Source organism: Panthera tigris, chromosome A1 (genome assembly GCF_018350195.1).
Source record: "Panthera tigris isolate Pti1 chromosome A1, P.tigris_Pti1_mat1.1, whole genome shotgun sequence".
Taxonomy (NCBI): domain Eukaryota; kingdom Metazoa; phylum Chordata; class Mammalia; order Carnivora; family Felidae; genus Panthera; species Panthera tigris.
The window spans coordinates 131,127,703-131,147,028 of record NC_056660.1 but is presented as its reverse complement, the minus strand read 5'-3'; the positions used below and the strand labels follow the sequence as shown (position 1 = coordinate 131,147,028).

General features: G+C 38.8%; 1 protein-coding gene across 2 annotated transcripts in view; it reads right to left on the bottom strand.

Moving 5' to 3' along the window:
* The window catches only part of LOC102958811 (regulator of G protein signaling 7 binding protein), a 102,727-nt gene that overhangs the window by 61,356 nt on the left and 22,045 nt on the right, over positions 1–19,326 (bottom strand). The window lies entirely within an intron of this gene.

Here is a 19,326-nt window from a genome sequence, read left to right as displayed (position 1 = left end):
ATGTACCTCACCGCTGTTTGGAAAACCATTCCTGAGGGTCTGTGGAAAAGCCTGGAGCCCTGGTACCCCACTCACCACCACTCCCCTCGGACTGAGGGAAAAGAGTCATTTCATTTCTGTGATCTTCTCTTTGCTTAATTATAAAAGGAAGAGATCAGATTTATTTCAAGTGCCTTCATAGGGTTTAGTATAGATAACATGTGGGAAAGTACTTCATATTTCCTGATAGATTTAAGTCGGACAGAAATACAGCAGAGGCTACAATCAGGTTGGTCCTGAGCACTTTTCTGTGTGGCAAAATGAAGTAGGAAAAAAAAATCTCAAAAGACTAGCAAAGCTCCAAATGGACTGCTTTCTTTTGAAGGTAACATCCCTCCCCCCCTTAATAGGGAATGAATACATGCTCATAGAATATTTGGAAAGTAATTTTAGAATAGAGAAGACAAAAAAGTTACCTATAATCCCACATAGTAATAATTGACGTTCGTTGTATTTTTCAGGTGTTTTCTTAAGTAAATATATAATGTATAAACCTCGCAAGTTTAGAATGAGTGAGATCATGTCATAAATAGTATTTTGTAACCCGCTTTTAGAATAATGGTACATCGTGAACTTCTCCATGTTAGTACACCTACAGAATTCCACTGTATGGAAAACTTATATTCTTAAGTCCTTGCAAAATGCACAGTTATTTCCTTAGGATAAATTACTACAACTGAGATTTCCCCTGCAAGGGTAGGAATATTTTTAAGAAGCTTTATTGAGGTATAATTGATAAAAACTGTTTTTATTTAAGGTGTACAATGTGATGTTTTGATATATATATACATTTATGAAATGATGACCACAATCAATTCAAGCTAGTTTACATATCCATCACCTTGCATAGTTACCATTTGTGTGTGTGTGTGTGTGTGTGTGTGTGTGTGTGTGTGTGTGATGGGAAGATCTACTCTCTTAGCAAATTTCAAGTATATAAAACAGTATTATTAATGGTAGTCACCATGCTGTACATTTGTTCTTCTGAATTCATTCATCCTGCATAAATGAAACGTCATACCCTTTGACCCATCTCCCCATTTCCCCTACCTCAACCCCTGGCAACCACCATTCTATTCTCTCCTTTTATGAATTTGACTTTTTTAGCTTCCAAATGTAAATGAGATCATGCAGTATTTGTCTTTCTGTGTGTGGCTTATTTTACTTAGCATAATGTTCTCTAGATTCACCCATGTCATTGCACATGACAAGATTTTCTTCATGTTAATGCTGGATAATATTCCATTTTGTATGTATACCATATTTTCTTTATCCATTCACCCATCCAAGGACACTTAGGTTGTTTCCACATCTCAGCTATTAGGAGTAATGCTGCAATGAATGGAGCGCAGATATTTCTTTGAGATACCAGTATCTCAAAGTCCCCCCCCCCCATAAGAGGGACTGCTGGATCATATGGTAGCTCTGTTTTTTAGTTTTTTGAAGAATCTCCATACTGTTTTCCATAATGAAGCACAAATTTATATTCCCACTAACAATGCAGAGGGTTTTCCTTCTCCACATCCTCATCAGCACTTGTTACCTTCTGTCTTTTTGGGTTTTTTTATCTTTTATTTTATTAAAATTTTTTTTTTAAAGTTTACTTATTTTTGAGAGAGAGAGAGAGAGAGGGAGGAGTAGAGCGAGAGAGAGACACAGAATCCAAAGCAGGGTCCAGGGTCTGAGCTGTCAGCACAGAGCCCAACGCGGGGCTTGAACCCAGGAACAGTGAGATCATGACCTGAGCGGAAGTCAGACACTTAACCAACCAAGCCACCCAGGTGCCCCTTGTCTTTTTGTTAATAGGCATCCTAACAGGTGTGAGATAATACCTTATTGTGGCTTGGGTTTGCATTTCCCTGCTGACTAACATTTCTTTTTTATTTAAAATTTTTTTTAACGTTTATTTATTATTGAGAGACAGAGAGAGAGTCCCTGATGACTAACATTTCTTAAAAGAGGACATACACATGACCAATAGGTACTTGAAAGGGAGGAATAAATTTAAGGCTTTTGATAAATGTTGCTAAGTAGTCGCCCATCAAGCTTAAACTAATTTATGTCCTGTACCAGCCATTTCTGACAATATATATATTTCCCAATTTTTTTCAATCTTTGGCTCTAATTTGCATTTCTTTGCTTACTTCAAACTAGGAAAAATTTCCATAACCTTTCTGATCATTTTATTTCTTCTTTCATGATTTGGGATTTCATGTCCTCAGTTTTTTCTTTTCTTTTCTTTTTTTCCGTCAAGTGTTTTGGTTGTACCAATTTGTAAAAGTAAATTATTAACTTATTTCTAAAACACTTGTTGAAATATTTTTCATAGTATGTTTGTCCTTCAATTGCTAAATAAATAGCTACAGAAATTAATTGATAAATACATTAATTATGTAATTATTTAATACAGAAAACATATTTTTAAAAATAATTTTTTAATGTTTATTTATTTTTGAGAGAGAGAGAGTGCAAGTGGGAGAGGAACAGAGAAAGGGAGACACAGAATCGGAAGCAGGCTCCAGGCTCTGAGCTGTCAGCACAGAGCCCGACGCAGGAGGGCTCAAACTCATGAATCATGAGATCATGACCTGAGCCAAAGTCAGGTGCTTAACTGACTGAGCCACCCAGGCGCCTCAGAGTATTCAAATTTTCAAATTTTCTCAAAAGTCCCTAAAATCTTTTTCAATTTTTCTAAACCAAAAGTCAGTGAAAGCTCATACAAGGTGTTAGGTCTCCTTTGTCTCTTCTTACTCTAGAACAGTCTCTTACCTTTTTTCCCCAAGACATTAGCTTTTTTGGAAGAGATTGGGTCAGCTGTCCAGTAAGATATTTCACATTCTGAATTTATCTGTTTCTGTGTGGCTATTTCACTTGCAGATAGAAATGTAAAATTTTCACATAGCAAATGTATACAACATTTTATTGATGGTCACTGGCTTCGGTTCATTTTTAGAAAGGCCTGTCCCAACTTAATTATGTAAATGTGTATCTCTATTATTTTCCAATACTTTTATCCCTTCAGTTTAAACCTAAATCTGTAGGGGCGCCTGGGTGGCTCAGTTGGTTAAGTGTCCGACTTCGGCTCAGGTCATGATCTTGCAGTTCGTGAGTTCAAGCCCCGCGTCGGGCTCTGTGCTGACAGCTCAGAGCCTGGAGCCTGTTTCAGATTCTGTGTCTCCCTCTCTCTCTCTGACCCTCCCCCGTTCATGCTCTGTCTCTCTCTGTCTCAAAAATAAAAATAAACGTTAAAAAAATAAATAAATAAACCTAAATCTGTATTCCATCTTATTATGGCAAATGTGTGAACAGATTTTATAGTAGATTTACCATGGTACATGTAAGAAAGAAAGGATTAGGTGATGGTGTTGACAACCAATTTTGTGTGTCATATTAACACAAAGAAATATTTATTTAATGCAACAAGAAATTGTGAGGATAACTCGATTGCAGTGTCATATATTTACTTTGTCAAGTTTCAGATATTCAGATATCAAACAAAAACTGCATGAAAGAGAGAGAAAGATTGGGAGTCAAATACAAAATAATCAGTATTTAATTGTAAGTGGGCAGTTATTCTATTTCATTATTTTCCCTCCAAAGACTTGCTAGTGTCTTTCAAAACTGTAGTTTATAATTCTGATCATAGTGAATGATGATTTCAAATATAGTTCATTAAAATAAAAATGAGAAGTGGAAACAGAACCATCATCTCCAAACTCACTGCTTATACAGAATGCAAATTGCAATGGATATATCAGTGAAGAATTTCCATCACCATTTAAGTGACTCGATTCTTACTAGTACATTTAGATGATAATACTTCCTATATCTTCATAATTTGCAGTGAGACTCTTTTTGACAGGATTGTCCTAATCATTATATTAAATTTAGCTCACTTTATTTATTTAGTTTTTAAATTTAGCTCACTTTAAAGGAGAATTAAATTATCTCTTTATCATGAAACATCTTGAATTATGTTTACCTGTTTTTAATATTGGATTTGGTTTACTGAAGGGTAATAGCCAATGACGGAAAGTGCTTTTTAAGGTAGAAAGCTTTGAAATTTCTATGTGTGCCAACACTGAGAAACTGTGGTCTATTATTTCAGAAAACCTGATTTTCAAAATGTCTGCTTACCGGAAAGCTAAAATGAAAAAGAGAAATAATATCAAGCTTTGGTGAGAAGAATTTCTACACATTGATTTGGGGAGGGTAATAGGTATTGTCCCTTTACAAAAACTGTGGCTACAAAAACTCACGCTAAACATGTACCTATCCTATGATCCAGCATTTTACTCCTAGGCATTTACCCAAGAGAATTAAAAGCCTATATTCACCTTTATATCTGTCAGTATTTGCCTTATGTACTTAGATGCTCCAGTGTTGGGCACATAGATATTTATAATTGTTATATCTTCTTGGTGGATTGATCTCTTTGTCATTATGTATTGCTCTTCTTTTTCTTCTGTTACAGTCTTTGTTTTAAAGTCTATTTTGTGTGATAAGTATTGCTAACCTGGCTTTTTTGTTTTAACTTCCATTTACATGGAATATCATTTCCCATTCCTACACTTTCAGTCTGTGTGTGTCTTTTGGTCTGAAGTGGGTCTCTTTTCGGCAGCATATAGAAAATATCAATAAAACAGGAAGCTGGTTCTTTGAAAAGATAAAAAAAATTGAGAAACTTTTAGCTAGGCTCATCAAGAAAGAGGACTTAAATAAAATCAGAAGTAAAAAAGGAGAAGTAACAATTGACTATAGAAATACAAAGGATTATGAGAGACTACTACAAAAATTGTATGCCAACAAATTGGACAACCTAGAAGAAATGGATAAAGTCCTAGGAAAATACAGTTTGCCAAATCTGAATCGTGAAGAAATAGAAAATATGAACGTACCAATTACTAGTAATGAAATTCATTTGGTAACCAAAAAACTAAGGAAGCAAAACCCAGGAGCAGGTGTATTCACAGGTGAATCCTACAAAACATTAAACGAAGAGTTAATACCTGTTTTCCTCTATTAAAAAAAATAGAAGAGGATGGAAAGCTTCCAAATATATTCTATGAGGCCAGCATTACCCTGATGTCCAAACCAGACAAAGCCACCACAAAAAAGAAAACTACAGGCCAGTATTCCTGATGAACATAGAGGCAGAAATTCTTGATAAGATATTAGCAAACTGCATTCAACAGCACATTTAAAAGATCATTCACCACGATCAAGTGGGATTTATTCTGGAGATGCAAGAATATTTCAGTGTCTACAAACCAATATATACATAATACATGATATATCACATTAACAGAATGAAGGATAAAAATCATATGGTCATCTCAAAAGATGCAGAGAAGGCATGTGACAAAATTCAACATCCATTCATGATAAAATTTCTAAACAAAGTGGGTTTAGAGGGAACATATCTCACCATAATAAAGGCCAGATGTAACAAGCCTACAGCTAATATCATGGTTAATGGTGACCAATTAAGAGCTTTTCTCCTAAGATCAGAAATAAGACCATGATGTCCACTCTCCCTACTTTTATTCAACATTAGTAGTGGAAATCCTAGCCATAGCATTCAGGCAATAAAAAAATAAAAGGAATCCAAATTGGTAGGGAAAAAATTAAACTGTCACTATTTGCAGGTAACACGATACTATAAATAGGAAATTGTAAGACTCTACCAAGAAACTATTGGAAGTAATAAATGAATTCAGTGAAGTTTCATGGTATAAAGTTAATATAAAAAAATCAATTGCATTTCCATACACTAATAATGAAGTAGCAGAAAGAGAAATCAAGAAAACAATTCCCTTAACAATTGCCAAGAATAAACCTACTCAAGGAGGTGAAAGATCTGTACTCTAAAAACTATAAAGCAATGATGAAAGAAATTGAAGATGACACAAAGAAAAGGAAAGACATTCCATGCTCATGGATTGGAAGAATTAATATTGTTAAAATACCCATACTATCCAACGCAATCTATGCATTTAATGCAGTCACTATCAAAATACCAATAGTATTGTTCACAGGATTAGAATAAATAATGCTAAATTTTTTATGGAAACACAAAAGACCCCAAATAACCAAAGCAATCTTGAGAAAGAAGTACAAAGCTGTAGGTATCACAACCCTAGATTTCAAAGTACACTACAAAGCTACAGAAATCAAAACCGTATGATACTGGCTCAGAAATAGACACATAGATCAATAGAACAGAATAGAAAGTCCAGAAATAAACCCATGCTTATATGGTCTATTATTCTAGGACAAAAATGGCAAGAATATACAATGGGGAAAAGACAATCTTTTTGATAAACGGTTTTAAGAAAACTGGACAGTTACATGGAAAATAATGGAATTGGATCACTTGCTCACACCATACACAAAAATAAGCTCAAAACGGATTAAAGATCTAAATGTGAGACTTGAAGTTATAGAAATTCTAGTAGAAAACATAAGTAGGAATCTCTGACATTGGCCTTAGCAATATTTTTCCAAATATGCCTCCTAAGGCAAGGGAAACAAAAGCAAAAATAAACTATTGGGATACAGCAAAAGCAAAAAGCTTTTGCACAGCCAAGGAAACCATCAACAAGATGAAAAGGCAACCTACTGAACAGAAGATATTTGCAAAGGATATATCTGATATGGGGTTAATATCCAAAATATAAAAAGAACATATACAACTCAACAGTAATTAATCAAATAATCCAATTAAAAATGTGCATAGAAACTGAGTATACCTTTTTGCAGAGGAGACATACAGATGGCCAACAGACACATGAAAGGATGCACAACATCACTAGTCATCAGGGAAATGCAAATCAAAACCACAAAGAGATATCATCTCACACTTTTCAGAATGGCTATTATCAAAAAAGACAAGAAATAACAAGTGTTGGCGAGGATGTGGAGAAAAAGAAACCCTTGTGCACTGTCGGTGGGAATGCAAACTGGTGCAGCCACTGTGGAAAACAGTATGGAATTCTTCAAAAAGTTAAAAATAGACATCATACAATCTAGTGATTCCACCATTGGATATTTCCCCCCAAAAACCTGTAAACATGAATTCAAAAAGATATATGCACCCCTACATTTATTGCAGCATTAGTTACAATAGCCAAGATACGGAAGCAACCTAAGTGTCCTTCTGGATAAAGAAGATCTGGTATACATCATAGATTGTGTGTGTGTGTGTGTGTGTGTGTGTGTGTGTGTAACTTAGCCATAAAAATAATGAGATCTTGCCATTTGTGACAACATGGATGGGGCTAGAGGACATTATGCTAGTGAAATAAGTCAGAGAAAGACAAATACCATATGATTTCACTTGTGTGGAATTTAAAAGACAAGACAAATGGACAGACAAAGCAGAAACTGACTCATAAGGAGAGAACAAACTGGTGGTTCCCAAAGGTGAGGGGATGGGCAGAATGGGTGAAGCTGAGTGCGAGATCCAGGCTTCCATTTATGGAATCAGTAAGATCCGGGGATGAAAGCTACAGCATCGGGAATATAGTCATTGGTATTGTAATGGCATTGTATAGTGACAGATGGTGGCTGTACTTCTGGTGAGCACTGCATAACATAGAGATTGGTCAGATCACCATGTTGTACACCTGAAACTAATGGAATGTATATCAACTATATACTTCAATTAAAAAATCAGAGGAAGAGAATTAGCTGTACATGTGGTTTAGGAAATAATGCATACGTATTAGGTTTATCAACTTTTAAAATTCAGAAATCCACAAGAAATGTTAAAGCAGAAGGAAAAAAGAGCTTTGTAATTAATTGGTTGGGACAGTTATGTCTAGAACTATGATTTCTCTCCTCTTCTCTTTTCTACTCTTCCCACGGATGCCTTCAGGAGTTTCACACTAAGTGAAGTTTATCATGTGATTCTTCATGCACCAGGCTTTGAACGGTGTATTAGAAAGCTTAGATACCAGTTTGACAAACCAGACAGAGATATTCTTCCTATGATCATTTCTTTTATGGGTCCTCCATAAAATTCAAGAGTCTAACACTTAAATCATATTTCTGTGAAGGAATTCCCGTCATAATCTAGAGGAAATGGTTTGCAATGTAACTTTTTTTGGGATCTGACCTAATCCAGGGATAGAAGTTAGAGAAACTCATGGCTAACATATTTCTAGGTTATTTCTCTTGAATATAAATGATTTTAGCTAAGCTTCTAGTGAGAAATAAACTCAGAAAATCCAAAGTGTACATCCCCACAGGTACAGTAAAACTTACCCAATGAGTGGCAATTGAGTGGTTAATAGGTTTCCTATAACTCTGTATCTTAAACTGTTATTTTAAGCTGACACATAATTGCATATTCCCCCACCAGTCTTCTGGTGAAAGGCTAGGACCTTCTCTTTAACTGTGGAGCTCTCCATCTGGCAAAAACCACACTCGCAATATGGCATCTCCAATTCCCCGTTTCAGTTTCTCTAAAGTGCATCAGAACTTAAAGACACTTGTGATGTCTAGACTCTTCCTAGAATTTCATGATTATTGTTCATAGCCTTTTATAGTTATCTTGTCCATACCTAATCCGATAATAAGTTTTTTCTTATCCGCTCACTGTTACGGTCACTTTGTGAAGTTATTCAATGACTTAGTTTTTATACTAACAGCTCTCTTTTTTGCCCCTCCTATCCCATCATATTACCTAATCAAAATGACAGCATAAACATAGACAAGTTTTGAAACCAATATAACCTGGCTCTTGATAAGCATACAATTCGACTGGTGGGGCAGAAGTCCAAGGCAAGTACTAGAAGATGCTTGTTGACATGAGCATTAATCAGTAGGTTTGACAGAGCGAATGGGGAACTTCCCTTAATCCAGTGACTCAAGCAAGTGAGAGTCAATTAAAGTAATACTTATAGTCTGGAAATGTAGACATTCTGTGTTGATTGACAGACTACACGCATACTTTATGTACATTCTGTTTTGAAAAGTAAAGTGTGTGGTATGTATCCCTTGCCTTGATGAGAAACGCACCCCCCCCCCCACAAAGATGAGTTACAGGAATAAGTGCAAGTAGGATTAAGATTTTCATCCTACTAGCTACTACTAGTTACTACTAGTAGATTTTCATCCTACTAGTTACTACTATTGCTGCTGCTGCTGCCACCGCTGCCATGACCAGTGCACGTATTTGGTTTCTTTTATTGTGAGTGTCCATGGCAATCCACACCGGATGGAACACAATCACCCCGGTGATAACACATTCTCTTTTGCACCACGCTGTCCCTGATGCACACTGGATACCTCACATGGTTTCTCTCAGAGTTTTCTATATTCCTAATCTCTTCACTATGACCACCACCGCTTACTCCTAACTGAGGTTTGCCCATGGAAATCGGAACCGTCTTCCTTTTACTGCTCTGGATACGAGCTTCTCTGTCTTCAAACTTGGCCCTCCTCCAAGATTATGGACCACTCTTTTTCTCTTCCTTTATGTCTACTGAAGACATTACCTTTCCAAAGAGACTGGTGGACTCCAGCTTGGAAAGCCTTGCTATGCAGAGCAAGACTATGTTGACTTTGAAAGTTATAAACTATCTTTTTTTTTCTTTTTTGCAACATAGAGACTTAAATTGGCACCACTAATAGTAATTTATGTCAGTCATGACTGTACCCCCAGGGCTTGTCTGCATGGACACCCCAGACAACTAAGTCTCTTTGCTCTTTGAATCTTTTTTTTTTTTTTGATGTGTGTTATGTGCATTTTGATTTCCAGAGTTTCTTTTCCAGAAGGCTAGATTTTTGCTTTTTTTTAAAAAAACTGATGGGGCACCTGGGTGGCTCAGTCGGTTAAGCGTCTGACTTCATTCAGCTCAGGTCATGATCTCGCGGTTCATGAGTTCAAGCCCTGCGTCAGGTTCTGTGCTGACAGTTGAGAGCCTGGAGCCTGCTTCGGATTCTGTGTCTCCTTCTCTCTCTGCCCATCCCCCACTTGCACTCTGTCTCTCTCTGTCTCTCAAAAATAAATAAAACCTTCAAAAAAAATTAAAAAAAAACTGATACTAAGCTGTTCCACTGACAGTAACTGTCGACACAAATGCAACTACTTCTTGAGGCCATGACCTAAAAAGTGCCACAAGGACCATTTAATCTCCATAAAGGAGGATATACAGCTTCCTATCTGCTGTGGAAAGAAGGTGAAAACCTACCTCACCTAAAAGCCATATGAATTTATTTAAGTTTTTTTTTCAATATATGAAATTTATTGTCAAATTGGTTTCAATACAACACCCACTGCTCATCCCAGAAGGTGCCCTCCTCAATACCGATCACCCACCCTCCCCTCCCTCCCACCCCCCACCAACCCTCAGTTTGTTCTCAGTGTTTAAGATTATTTAAGTTTTAAGTGAAAAGGAATAGGAATGTGAAGAAGTCTTATTTCAGGAGATTTAGGGTTGAAGCTAGATTAGCCTTTTCTGTCATTTAATAAGCAACTTTCATAGACAGCTTTTTTAAGCTGACCATATATCTTGCTCTTTGATTATGATGGTTAACTGGAGAGGGGGGTGGTGTAGGTAGCATTTTTCCAGAAGGAAAATCCCTGGGGTAAGTAAGAGCAGAATCAATCCTCCCCCAAACATTCATCCATGTTTCTTGCAGCCATTATTCCAACCAGGGGATCCACTGCATATATAGCATGCCAACTGGGGGTGGGCAACTAACGCGCCCACTTTTGTCCTGACAAGAGAAGTGTGCACATTTGTCATGTGTCTTTCTACTCAGTGCTGTAAGTCAGGACCTGGATAATAAGCACGTGCTTCCAGGCACCACAAGACTTGTAGGTACACGCGTGAGTGGCCACTACCACCACCTTCTCACCCACCATAGTTTCTTCACCCCTCACGCCTGCACTTCCGTCCCCTTTGCCTCCCTGGCTGCTCATGTCAAAGTCACTTATTAGACATTTCTGACCTTTCAGTAGCCTTTGGCACAATGATCATACTCTCCGCCTTGAGACGCTTTTGCTTTTGACTTTCAGGGTCCAATTACCCTAAATTCTTGGCCCCTCCTCAGCCTCCTTCACTGGATCTTTCTTTTCTTCCCAAAAGGTGAAGAGTAAGTCAGTGCTCAGTATTTAGCTCTCTTCTGTTTTCTGTCTCCATTGTCTCCGTAAGCAAACTCATCCAGTCCCAAAGTTTTAAATACCACTTCCATGTCAGTGACCTTCAGATTTAGATGTATAGCCCTGACCTTTTCTCTGAGCTCTAGACTTGTCCTAATGGACACCGGCTTCTGATGGATATTAATGAATGTCAGAAGGAATCTCAAAGTTATTATGTCCAAAGAAAGCCTTTGATTTTTGTCCTCTCATCTCCCAAATGTTCCTCACCGAGACCTCCCTGTTTCATGACATGGCACTAACATCCAGTCAGTTGCTCAGGCCAAAAGTGGAGCACTCATTTTGGAGTTTTCCCTTTTCCTCATCCCTCCCCACCCCACCCCCTCCACCCCTCAATCCATCTGGAAGTCCTTCTGGCCTAATCTCTGAAACAATACAATAAGCCACTATCACCGAAGCAACTGATTTCTCTCTTGCCCTCCATAATCATTCCCCACACATTTAAAAAACACAAATATCTTCCTCGAGTGGCTTCTTACTGCATTTTGAATCACATCCACTCTTCCCTGTGACTTAACAAGCCTGGGTAGCTTCTAACTCCCTTCTTGACCTTGTCTTGTCCTTCTCTCCCACCCTGTCCCCACACTCCAGTCTGTCAGAATCTGGAACTCGCCAAGTTTGTTCCTGCCTCAGGGTCTTGGCACTCAACCCTCCTTCTGCCTGGAATGTTCTGCCCCCGATCTTCACATGGCTGGTTCTTTACCATTCAGGTTTCATCTCAAATGTCACTCCTTCAGAGAGGACTTACCTGGCCACCTAAATCAGCTGCTGTTTCCCTGTTCCTGGAGGTGACCCACTTACTGTCACGTTATATTTTTATATTATATTTGTCCATATACCACTTATGTAATAATCTTATTTGTTTTCTTATTTATTGTATGTGTCCTCTAGCAGATATCAATTCCTTAAGGGTGTATCATGTCTGCTTTATTTCGGGGTTACTCTCGGCACCTGGTAAACAGTAGGTGCTCCATTAATCTTTGTTGTAAGAGTAATGTACCTCAGACATGAGGGGAAAAAAAGTTGGAGTAACCACTGCCCTTTACTTGTAACACAGTTTTACTTCAATGTGTATAATTATAAAAAGACACGAGGCTTTGGAAGGGTATGAAATTGTTCTTAAAATCAGGTTCTTCAAATCTAGGCACTTAAGTTACTCTAGGGAAGAAAAAATATCAGGTGATGATATTTATGTTGAATTCCTCACCTTGACACTTTTGAGGGCAGTGATTCTCAACTTTGGTTGATCTTTGGAATCACCTGAGTACCTTGGGTCCCCCTCCAAGGGTGCTGATGTAATTGATGTGGATTGTGGCCTGGGCATGAGGGGTTGTAAAAGTTTTCTGGGTAATTCCATATTAATCCAAAATTGAGAACACCTGTCTTAGAGGATATTTTTGGATCTCAAGAAATACACTTCTGCAAAGCCCATCAAATCGGGAAAGTAGAGCCATTTGTCCTAGAACCTAGTATTAGAGGCTTTCACAGTTTTTTATTCATCAATACAACCAGGGTTGGCCTGAAAATGCCTGCCTTATTGTGGCTGAGTTTTGGTATCACCAACCACGTCAATCCCTCTAAAGCTGAAAAGGCAACACAAAAGCTAAGACATTTCAGGAGCAATGGTAAGAGAATTGAATGCAGGTGGAGAATGATGTTTCACTCAGGAGGAAAGAAACCAAGGGGCTGCCTGACTTCTCACTGGAGAAACTGGGATGGTTCTCACCTGAGCCATATTAAGATACAGAAGAATTCTCAAGGATGGCACCCAGGGGATGCTTGGGCAGGGGAAGAGATTAATTTGTAACAGCAGCTCCCTATTAGCGTTGCCATGGGAAATGATGGCCAAGAGTGGTAATCCACATTCCCACCCATGTGTGTATGGGATGAAGTTGTGAGGAAAGAGCAATACCAAGTGGGGGTAATCTGGTAACATCGGTGATGCATGCTGGAGCGTGGGCTGACTCAGCAGCGAATGCAGGACAAGCCCCCTGCTCCCCAAATGCACCAGAGAAAAATGGCCTTGCCAGGGATTGCCAGGAGCGTGCGGAGCTCTGGACTCCCTGAAGAATGCGGAGAGCCACTAAAGGTAAAAGTAGTCCCCTCATGGACTGAAGAATTTAGAGAAACTTTGTTTTATTATTTATAGAGGTATTTGAGCAGCTGATGCTTTTTCTTTCTCTGTGAAGTGGGAGACTAGATCATCACCATCTTTACTTAATGTTTTTAAATGGAAATGGCCTTCCAAATACCTAGAAAAGCAAACATAGATGCTCTAACAGTCAACTTACAGAAATAAAAGGTTATTATTTTGACACTTGAAAGCGTATTTACACAATTTCTCCAAAGAGAAAATGCTCTTTTATAAAGCCCATTCTGCCTCTCTGTGTTTTGCAGATTAAGCGTCATTGTTCTAGGGACCTCTTTCTGTTGGGGTTTATGAAAACAGACACTGAGTTGATACAACCCAGGTACAGCTTCAGGAAAGAAAGGATATTACAACAAATTGTGGTGCTGCTTGCCCTGTTTCAAAAAAGGGTTAGACAATGGTAACATGAAGTCCTTGTTCAGCTCTTCCCGCGTATGTCTCTAGCTCTGTTTTTATCGCTTAAATTAGCCTGACTGTAAGCATAAACCTGTCTTTGGTGAGCTCCTTCCTTTTTATTTTTCTGAAAGACAGCATGCTGAACAGATTTATGGAACAAAATCTTTCAAGACCTAAGATTCTCTCTAAAAATAGCACTTAGCAATAAGGAATCTTTATTTTTTAGTTGAGTATGTATGCACATAGCCAAAAGGGGAAAATCTGGCAGGTGGGAAGCCAGAGCATACAGCAGGAGGTGAATTTCCAAGATGATACATTTTAATAAGGTCTAAACATTTTAGTCTCTCTGTTACTCCTGTAGCAGATTACCTAAATCTCCCATGTGGTTTGAAAAATCAGATTATCACTAATTCTTGCATCGCAATTTACACAAACTCAAATTCGTACCTACAGAGACAGGCCCACCACACCGATGCACAAGCAAGATGTTTTTCCAGAATCTGTGAGTGTTGATCTTTGTATTCCTAGTACCAGGTACTGAAAACCTCAATGCCCGGCACGCAGAGAAGTACATAATAAATGTAGGCTGAACGAATGAATGAACAAGCAGTGTGTTCGCAGATTCTGGCTCACAGTAGATGTAACCTGTTGTATGGGGCTACTTTTTTCACGGACCAGAGCTGGGTTGTTGGAAAGCTAAGGAGAGTGAAACCCCACAGACCTCCTAACACACTCCCTAGGGACAGTTTTGTTTTCTAACTGTGCAGCTTGAATAATGTCACCAGTGGCTTTGAGTTATTAACCACAGATTTTTTTTTACAAGGAAAAAAAAATGAGTAAGAATGAATACTCTTTTTATAGTAGCTTCCAATTTTCCTTAGAAACTTCTCTTAATGTTTTTCTAATGTTGCAGGAAAATAGAAAAACAGATAATCTTTTAAATCAGTGTTGTCCTGCAGGAGATAGTTGTCATTTCTTTGACCATCCCAACATCCGACCCTTCCTTCTGTTGGGAGATTCTCGATTACCTGTGGTGTTGAGGGGTACCAATGGCCTGCTTCCCACTGTGGAAGCCGAAAGGAAGAGGGCCTCTCTCTCTGCACCTGTAGCCAGGGTACTGCACCTGACACACTGGGCATTCTGACTAAGGCTTTGAAGCTGTGGTATGTGACCTAAGAGGAAGGGATGGTTAGGACTTTATCTGGGGCAGCAGCGTCCATCATTGGCATTGGCTAGAGCAACATCTTGGCCAGCCGGTTTCTGTTATGTAATCTGTGCAGTCTCCTTGGTTTGTGTCCCTTTTTGATTGTGTGATTTCTCACCCCCCTCCCCAAACTCCATAACCTCCCAATAAATCCTCCTCCTCAAGGTATTTGGAAGAAGCTGTTCTTTCTTGCAAAAAATCCTAATTGATATATCTCCTCAATTACTGATCAGTGACAGAGCTAAGCCTATTCCTGGCAGTTAGAAAGAAAATGAAGGGGAAAGCAAAAAGTTAGAAATTATCTAATAAATTTGAGTCTTAGTTAGCCATACTTGCATTCTTGTAGTCATGGCATAGTGGAAAGTCCAGTGGCCTTTGAATTGAGAGGTCATGAGTTTGAGTATTGACTCTATTTATTGATTATGTGACCTTGGACAAGACACTTGATCTGTATAAGCCTCCATTTCCTCAACAGTAGCACAAGAATAAAAATATCACACAGGTATATTCTAAGGACAAGATGAGATTATTTTTATCATGAAAGCACTTTTAAAACTTAAAGCTATTTTCATCATTCCAGGCCAACAAAATTTTTTTTTTTTCTATATAATTTGATTTTGTACATAATTCACATCTGTTACATATTTCCTAGTTTCTTTTTTGGAGATAGCCTGGGCCTTCAAATTTTAGTTTAAAAAGTACCTTATATCATTACTTCAGATGTAAGCAGTGAAGCTTAAATTATATTACAAAGATGAGTAGATGACTTCCTTGTTTCTCAGGTCAAAAGCTAAGTTTCCATTTGACACAACTTAGCTCATTCCTCGACAGACAGACAGACAGACAGACCCATGTAGAGCAGAGCTCAGACCAGGGGGTATTTGCCTATTGATTACCAGATCCTTCAAAGCTACTATCTGAACTTTGGCGTCTACCTAAAATGAGTGATTGAAACATGTCTGATTTTATTGATACCATTGAATTCAGAATTAAAATCCTGCCCATGGAAGCTCTTATGTGGATGTCAATGAAAGTTTTCTGGTTATGTGACACAGCTAAAGGGCCTCAGAGCTGAGACGGAGATGTCGAGAAATGGAGGTGGCATCTTGTTGTCACAGCATGAATTACAGTCTGAAATCTGATCATTGGACTTGGATGATGTATCCCACATTATTTCTGGGCAGTTGATGTACCTTTTCCAGCACAGGGCAGGGAAAAACGGGGAACGCAGAGAGGGCCCCAAGTGGGGGCTGCTTGCCATTGCCACACCCTGGGAACTTCCCCCTGAGGAAAGAAGAAGGGAGACACCTGGGGGGCCATTTGCTCAGATGGATCCTTTGTCTAGGGTAGTGGTTCTCAAACTTAGTCGTGCATCAGAATCACCTGAAGACAATACATTCTGGAGCCCAGGGCATGCCCCCCATCAGGTAAATCAGAACCCCTGAGGATAAGCCCCTGGCACTTGGATTTTTTGAAGCTCCCCAGGTGACCAATAGTATCACAAGTTTGGGAACCACTGGTCTATGTTCTCATACTCGATTTATTCCGGTAAAGCTTGTTAATTGAAACCATCAATGTCAAAGTTCCTTTTTCCCTGTTCCTCTACCAAGTCCTGGTCCTCTTGAACCCTGAGCCTGACAACAAAAGTCATTAGGCATTCATTATATTATATGCATATACCGTGTTTTGAAAACATTTAGAAAGGCACAATCACTTTTATAACACAAAAACACTTGCCTTACACCCAAAGTCATTTTGTAGTGTAATAACCTTTATCAGTGGCTCATCATTTCTCTTAGGCATTCTTTCTGAAATTAAATATTCTATTCTTGGTGTTAAACCACAGAGGGATTATTCTTGAGCACTTGAAATAATAATCTTTTTTTTTAGTACTGAAATGATGAAAAAAAAAGTACATTTTTCTAATCAAAACATAATCTGCCAAACTATTTTTATCATTCTCATTCCAAACTGTTAGAGCTATGTAACTTGTACAATTCTTTCTCTGGATTACAGTGAAAGTCTTAGTAATACTGAAAGGTGTTTTTGGTTAAGGAATGCTGGACTAAGTTGTAATAATAATAATAATAGCTGGCATGTATTGAATGCTTATTGTGTGTTCAGTGTTTTGCTAAGTGCTTTACCTACATCACGTGAGTTAATTCTCAGAGCAGCCCAGGAACGTTGGTGCTATTATTTTCCTTACTTTTTTAGGGATAGAAACAGACCTGAAGGAGATGGGGTTGCTCTGAGGTCACACATGTGATAAGTAGTTAAGTTATTCCCTTCACAGAAACATGTGTGAATGAATGGGAATGTTGAGTAGTTGTGTGGCTAAAGGTGTGCTCAGTCCTTGGACTGATGGTTTCATTTTATCTTCATAACCACCAACACACCAGGCAAAAAATATGACAGAATGTTCTAGAAAAGAAAAACAGATCAAAAGCCTTCTCTCCTGGCTCTGCAGCCTCCTGCCTTTTTCACTCCTGCTTCCTCTCTAATTATTCTCTCCAAGGAAATGGGGGCAGCCCCGCCAGGGCTCAGAACAAATACTGTAGGAGAAATGTTTTCTCTCATTTTTTTCTTCTGGATCTTTAGTTCCAAATAAAGAAGATGAACAAATTTAAGGCTAGTACCTTTCTTTTTTTGTAATTTTAGAGACAGAATGTGAGTGTGTGCAGGGGAGAGGGACAGAGGGAGAGAATCTTAAGCAGGCCCCACACTCAGCGCAGAGCCTGACATGGGGCTTGGTCCCATGACCTTGGGATCATGACCTGAGCAAAAATCAAGAGTCAGACACTGAAATGACTGAGCCACCCAGGCACCCCAAGGCTAGTACCGTTCTTTTTTTTAATTTTTAAAAATGTTTTATTTATTTTTGAGAGAGAGATAGAGTGCAAGTGGGGGAGGGGCAGAGAGAGAGGGAGACACAGAATCTGAAGCAGGCTCCAGGCTCTGAGCTGTCAGCACAGAGCCCAATGTGGGGCTCGAACTCATAAACTGCGAGATTGTGACCTGAGCTGAAATCCGATGTTCAACCTGAGCCACCCAGGTGCCCCAAGGCTAGTACCTTTTTATAAGTAAGTTAGAAGACAAATAAAACATCAGAGTTTTTCATTTTCCTATCTAATAAGTATAAAAGCTCGAACTCTACCTATATAAATAAATTATTTTTGATATTTTCCTGCTTGCATTCAAGACTGATACTCATGGCTTGACATGTGTGTGTAGATTTTGCCCCTAAACATCTGATACAAAATATTTAGAAAATAGAGATATGTAAGGAAGTCATTTATCTAAAAAGGAACACTTGTAAAGATTTTGGTGTATATCCTTGGAATTAGATCTACTTATATAATTTTCATTTTGTTTGAAAAACGGGGTCATTATGCAAAACTGTTTTATAATATGATTTTTTTCACTAAATGTCATTTTAAGTGTTTGCACAGTATTTTAGCACCTGGGCCTATTATTTAATCAATCCTCTATTGGATACTTAGATCATTCCTCCTTTTTTGCTGTCACAAGCCATGCTGTAATGTACACACACATTTGTGCAGCTTCAAGGAAGTGTAGGCATGGTAAGTGCAGCCCACAGTAGTCAAGGGGATTGATCAAAGTAACCCAGCTGAAAGCATGGTGATAACTCTAAATAGGGTCTGTTAATCAGTTCAGTCCTCCTTTCTCTCAACTTCTCAGTGGTTCTTAAACCCTGCTGTAGGCTTGTAAAATACTTGTAGAGTTTTGTATAAATATCGTGTCCAGGCCTCATCCCCAGACATTCTGATTTAATTGATCTGGGGTGGAGCCCCAGTAAGAGCATCTTAAAAAATTCCTCCGGGTACTAGGATGTTTAGCAGGGTTAGGATCACTGCTTAGGCCATGAGGCTTCTGGAAGCAAGAGCGCACAGAAACATCCTACAATTACTCTTTCTTGAGCACACCAGCACCCGAGTATATTACTCGGGTGACTTCTTAGTTAATTTTCATGGGGTCTTTGTCTTGTAAGTGGAAAGAGGAATGTGTGTTTTTGCAATGATGCAGGTTTTAGAGAGTTTGAATGTCTGCTTCAGGGCTGGTGCAGTGGAAGGGCAGGAGGGCAGCGAGGGGCTGCAGCTTGAGGGCAACTACCATCTGCGCCCACAGCTACAAAGCCAGTTAGCATTAGCCCTCACATCTCCATAGCTTCTAGCCCCTACCTGCTGGGTGGCAGCCAGCCTCCCCTCAGGCGTCTCCAAGAACCCTGGGGTGATTTCTGTAAAATATCGGTAGGTGTCTAAACAAGTTGCTTGTTGCTCACGGCCACAGTCAGCTAAACTGATCCTCTGTAGCCTCAGGCCACAACTGTCCCACAGAGGTGCCAAGAGG